This window comes from Primulina tabacum, chromosome 7 (genome assembly GCF_025594145.1).
Source record: "Primulina tabacum isolate GXHZ01 chromosome 7, ASM2559414v2, whole genome shotgun sequence".
In the NCBI taxonomy this organism is placed as follows: domain Eukaryota; kingdom Viridiplantae; phylum Streptophyta; class Magnoliopsida; order Lamiales; family Gesneriaceae; genus Primulina; species Primulina tabacum.
Window position 1 is genome coordinate 2,672,609 of NC_134556.1, and position 6,116 is coordinate 2,678,724.

A 6,116-nucleotide genomic window follows, 5' to 3' on the forward strand; every position below is an offset into this window, starting at 1 on the left:
TGATCAGATGGATGTGTCAGAAACTCTGATGGAAACACAGTTACAGAGGTTTCAGTCATTTCAACCGCCGATTTTAAGGGGTACTGAAACGTTTATTGATTGCGAAAGTTGGCTAGATGATATAGAGATACTGTTTGATTCACTTGAGTATCTAGAGGAACGAAGAGTTAAACTGATTGGACATCAGTTACGGGAAGTCGCAAAGAGCTGGTGGATTGCAACCAAGGAAGTCTTAGAACAGCGTGGTACAGTGATTTCTTGGAAGATCTTCAAAGTTGAATTCTTTTGAAGGTTTTTCTAATTTTCGTACCGAGAAGACAAGAAAGCGGAGTTTGAGAATTTGAAACATGGTCAACTAAACATTGCAGAATATGTTGCCCACTTTTCTACTTTTCTACGTTTTGCTCCTCACGTGGCTGAGAATGATGAAGCTGTGATTGATCGTTTCATCAAGGGATTGAATCCTGATATATTGACATTGATAAGTGTGAGCCGACCCTATACTTTTATTAATATTTTGAGTAAAGCTAAGAGAGCCGAAGCTAGTCTAATGAGACGGAAAAGAGCTTCGTTTGTACTTCCAACATTGAGACCACAGCAACCACCTCTCAGACTTGAGATTGGTGGCAGCAGTGGTGGAAAGAAAGATTATTTGGAAGCCAGAGGAAGACAGTTCAAGAGGTCTGGCAGCAGTTTGTCTGGTTCCAGTGGTTCTAGCCAGAGTTATACTGGAGTTTATTGCAGCGCTTGCGGAGGGAGACATCCCACAGAGCAATGCCAAGGAGTACTTGGTAGTTGCAACATTTGCAAATAGGAAGGACACTTTGCTAGAGTATGTCCACAAAGAGATTCCCAAAGAGTCCAGGGAACAGAAGCATCTGGTGACAGTTACCGAAGAAAAGACCCCGGATGCACTTGATGATATAGTGACAGGTAGTTGTTCTTTATGATTATCCTGTATTGGGATTGATAGATACTAGTGCATCCTATACGTTATTTTTGAACGAATTGCATTGATTTATGTATTATCTGTTGAGTACTTATCTGCTGTAGTAGTTTATCTCTTCAGTTTTGGGAAGCGATTTGATATCAGTAAATTCTGTAAGCATCGTATACTACAGTGGGGTGAGAATGAGATTGAGTTAGCTGGTATTGTACTTGTGTGTCTGAGTATGACTGCATTACTAATATGGCTATGTTGATCAAGTACAGAGTTACCATAAACGGATTTTAGAAGATGGTAAGATTCGGACCTTAAATGGCCGAAGAATGAATATAGTACGGTAAAGATTCTAGATTTAGAATTCCTTTGATATCCGTGTTATTTATGATTTGAGTATTACCAAAAGGAGCAGAGGGACTCCTTATGTATTCAGTTGATTTACTGAAGCTATGTTCATCCTTGGTTAATTTACCAGTAGCATGAGAGTTACTAATGTTTTCCTCATATAAGACTCCAGGCTTGTTTCTAATCAGGAAGATTGATTTCAGTCTTGATTTGAGACTAGGTACTGTTTTACTTTTAAAACATCGTACCGAATGATATTGACTGAATTGAAAGATTTGAAAGAGCAGATAGAAGAATTATTAGCCGAGAATTATATCTGATTTAATGTTTTTATTTGAGAGGTATCAGTTATGTTTGTGAGTTGATAAACTCTGTGCTAAGAATATTTTGATGATTTTCTGATTAGTTGATCTATAATATTCTGGTATATTCGAAGAATAGGACTAATTTTGTTGAATATTTGAAGACGGTATTGAATTTTTTGAAAACTGAGATATGGTATACAGAAACTGTTAAAATGTGAATCTTGATTGAGACAAGTTATATTCAGGGCTTGTTATATTCAAAGATGATATATCTGTTGATCTTAGCAGAGTGAGATCGTGATTAATTGGTCAAAATTGACGTCATTGTTAGATATTGGCAGTTCTAGGAGTATTAGCAGGCTATAATCTATAACTGATGTTCTGAATTTGGTTTGATATTTCAGTTGTTCAGAATGAATATTTGAAACAGATGGTAGACTGTAGAAATTTGATATTGTGCCAGTTGAATCAGAACTGATTTTGAGAATTAAAGCGACTCAGAAAGTTGATCAGAATGTTCAGAAATTGATATCGATAGTTGGAGCGCGGTATCAATCCGAATATCAGGTATGTGGTACTGTATAGTATGTGAATAACTGACTTATTGTGTGAGATGTTTCGGATTTGAAACGAAAGATATTGTCAGATATGTACAGTAAGTAATTCAGTATTCATCCTGGCGATCGAAAGAAAGAAACTAGAAAATTGGTTATATAGCTTATCGATTCCTGAATGGAAATAAGATCACATTTCCAGGGAAATCGTGATGAAGCTGTTGCAATGCTGTCGAAAGAGAGCATTGATTTGAGTTAATAATGACTGACTTGACCAAGTCTGCGAATTTTAATTCGTACATACACTAGTAGAATAATCGGATTTTACTTCGGCAGGCTTTACTTCGGCAATAATAAATTACGAAGTAATACATTACCAATAACTTCAGTAATAACACAAGCGAAGTAAAATAATATATTTTACTTCGGATGTTTAAAAACACGGGCTTCACTATATTTGTTTATTATATTTTACTTCGGCATATCAATGTTGACGAAGTAAAATAATAAGAAAAATAAGTTCATGCTGAAATAATAAGATGAACCGCGCCGATTAACAAAGAAAGCTAAACTATACTGAAAATTTAGCGATGGTTTGTAGTTTAAAACCCATCGCTGATTTAATCAGCGACGATTTTTCAAAGAGCCGTCGCTAATAGCGACGCTTTTTTCGCGCATCTGCGCACACACTTCAGCGCATATGCGCGAGTGCCTCTGTTCTCGCATCGTAGCTACTGGCCTCTGTCGCGCGCATATGCGCAAGAGACACTGCCCCTCACACATCAATTTTCGCATGTAATGACATTTCCAGTCACGGTTTGTTTTAATCGTCGCCGATTTAGTCAGCGACGGTGTTATAAAAAACCGTCACTGTTAGCGACGGACTTGTCAAAAACCGTCGCTAGTAGCGACGGATTTTTAGAAACTGTCGCTGAATAATATGATATAACAGACGAGCTCATAATATCCATCCACATTTTCTCTCAAAATTAACCCTAACACCACGCCGTTCCACTCACCGCCGTGGGCTTCGAACCTCCAACACCACCGCCGTTCCACTCACCGAGAGGGAAGCAAAACACCACCACCACCACCGTTCAAAGCACTGAGTTAGTCCGGCACCAGTTTCCCGAGGTATGGTATTGATTGAAACGATAATTGGTTAATTTCTTGTTGTCGTACCTCTGTTGAGTTATTTATTGAAAATGGCAACCACCAACCTTATCAGAAGTTTGAAATACATGGTGTTAAGACTTTATAAGTCAAGTGTATTCTATGCGGCTCACGTGTTGACAGAATTAATGCAAGCGATTGGTAGGATTTTCGATACTGTAATTGATATATTGTTGTGTTCAAAGACTCAGTAGTCTATTGTCTTGTATTATCAAGAGCTACTAGTTGAGAAGTCCCTTTCTGTATGACTCAATAGTTTCTGATGAGGTTGGTGGTTGAGATACACACCATTTCTTTGGAGGTGCGTGTTGTTTTCTAAGGCCTCGGTTGTCCGTCTCTGGGTTCTTAATGTTCGGCATTGTCTAAAATATTTGTTGTCCCCTTCTTGTTAGGCATTGTCTAATTTTCGGTTTTTCTAACTTATATGCACTGTGTGTTGAGGACTGGACATGACGGTGTTTGTTAGTCATCGTCTCCGTCGAATTTTTTTGTTTTTCTAACTTATATGCATCTGTGTAGTCTTCTTTCGTTTGTTAGTCAATAGGTAGTCTTCTTTCGTTTTTTTTGCGCTCAACAAATTAAATTGAAAATGACATTATTAAATGTAATATTTTCAGGTTTAGATCAAATTTATTGTTATATATTTCTGGTATTTTGCTGTATTGAAATGGATAATTCTTGGATTCACTCGGATAGAAGGTCAAAACAGTACGAGGAGGGTGTGGAACTGTTTATCAGAGGTTGTTTAGAGAATCCCCATATGGACCCCAATTTAATTCATTGTCCTTGTTGCAAATGTAAAAATCTTAAAAAAAGACCAGCTAAGTCCGTTCAAGAGCATCTTTATTTCCATGGTTTTAGTCAAAATGCCTCCAAGGGTATTTCTAAAGGGCTAGGTTTTAAAATATTGACGGTATGTATCGTACTTATTTATGAATACATGAATTGGTAGTGGTTATTAATTAGATTGTGATTGTTGCATTAACTTTTCAATTCCTTTATAGGGTAATCTGAAACAAAGTGGTTCGGTTGAGTGTGGATATTGTGTGATGAGGTACATGAAAGAGATAGTCGATTGCGATGATCCACAGTTGGAGAAGATGGTGAGTTTCTTCTTGGGATAAATTTGTTGATTGATTGAGATGAATTGTTGTCATTAAGATATATTTTATTGTTGAGATAATGTGTTGCCATTGGGATATATTTTATTGTTGAGATAATGTGTTGTTGTTGAGGTAATATGTTGCCATTGGTATATATTTTATTGTTGAGATAATGTGTTGCCATTGAGATATATTTTATTGTTGAGATAATTGCTTGAGATGAATTGTTGTCATTGTGATATATTTTATATTATTGATAAAAAAAAGGAAATTTTGTTCCTGATTTTCATATCTTCTGTGTTGTAATCTTAAGCTTTTGTGTTTATTCTGTTTATTGCTGATATATATTTTGGTTAAAATACTTTCTTTTCATTTGTTTTATTTGGTGGGTTGTTGGTTTTATCAAGAAATTTGAAGCCCAGAAATCATATACGGGAGTACGATTCTGGACTGTAAGTGTTGTCTTTTTTTCAAGATTCTTGTATCATTTCCAAGTTACACAAATTCAATCTGTTCTTACTTTTAAGTTGATTTCGCTTCTTGAAACAAGAAGTTGGGTGGCTTCAGATTTTGTTGGAGTTTAAGGTGATCTGGTTTTGTATTTTCCTGTTTTTTTGGTCTATATCTGTCCTTATTGGTTCCCTCATATTGGATTGAACTCGAGACTCTTGTTGTCTGCGTTTATTGGTACATGCATCATGTTAATCATATCAAAATTGTCTCATATATTAATTCTTTTACATTAATCCTCAAATTAATATGGTTTTACTTTTTTGTGACAGCTTGATCTTCGAAAAAAAATATGTTGTACATGGGAAATTCTTATAATTGTTTTTAAGCATGGGTTAATTATATTTGTGTTCCAAGATTAAGTTTTAATTTTCCTAGCTAGCTTGGCGGCTCATCCAGCCTTACGTTTTTTATGTTTTAATCATCCAACCTTACGTTTTTTATGTTTCAAATTTCAGTTTGCAGGATGCATCAAGAACCAATATTACACCCAATGTCAATATGACGAGGTTAGAAGTGAATGGAGTGAATTTGTTTACTCCTATGTAGGTGCTTAGATGGATAGTGTATGTTGGGACAAATATTTTGTTTGTCATTATGGATTTTTGGATATACTTTTGGTTTTGTGGATACATTTTTTGGGTTACTTGTGGATTGATGAATATGTAATTGAGGATTCGTGGATATTAATAATTTTTAGATGGATAATTTATGAGTTTAATTATATTAGTGTATTAAGTCATATATTGCGAAGTCTTTTTTTAACAATTAATTCATCAAAATTAAAAAAAAATGAAGTGTAATAGGTAAATTACTTCGTTGTTATTTGCAAATTGTGAAGTTACATAATATTAAATACTTCGTCAATAAGAAATCAGACGAAGTGATAGAATTAATTTACTTCAACATTGTTCTGTTAAAGCGAAGTTGTTTTGCGCAATTACTTCATAAAAATACAAATTACTGAAGTCTTTCAAACCACTTACTTCGTCACTAAATGTAAATTGTGAAGTAACATAATATAAAATACTTCAACAAATAGGATAAATGCTGAAGTTATAGATTATATTTACTTCCACAAATAGGATAAATTGTGAAGTTGTTTGTGTCTATTACCTCATCAAAATACATAACTACGAGGTCTTTCAGATGAATTACTTCGTCGATTATTGTAAATAATGAA

The 6,116-nt window shown here is 35.0% G+C and overlaps 1 long non-coding RNA gene across 1 annotated transcript; it reads left to right on the forward strand.

Annotated features, from left to right (window-relative positions):
* The first annotated feature begins 4,214 nt into the window (after positions 1–4,214).
* LOC142551067 (uncharacterized) lies at positions 4,215–5,495 on the forward strand. Its single transcript, XR_012821471.1, has 3 exons — positions 4,215–4,233; positions 4,325–4,423; positions 5,392–5,495. It is a non-coding gene; the product is annotated as an uncharacterized LOC142551067 (long non-coding RNA).
* Positions 5,496–6,116: the final 621 nt, after the last annotated feature.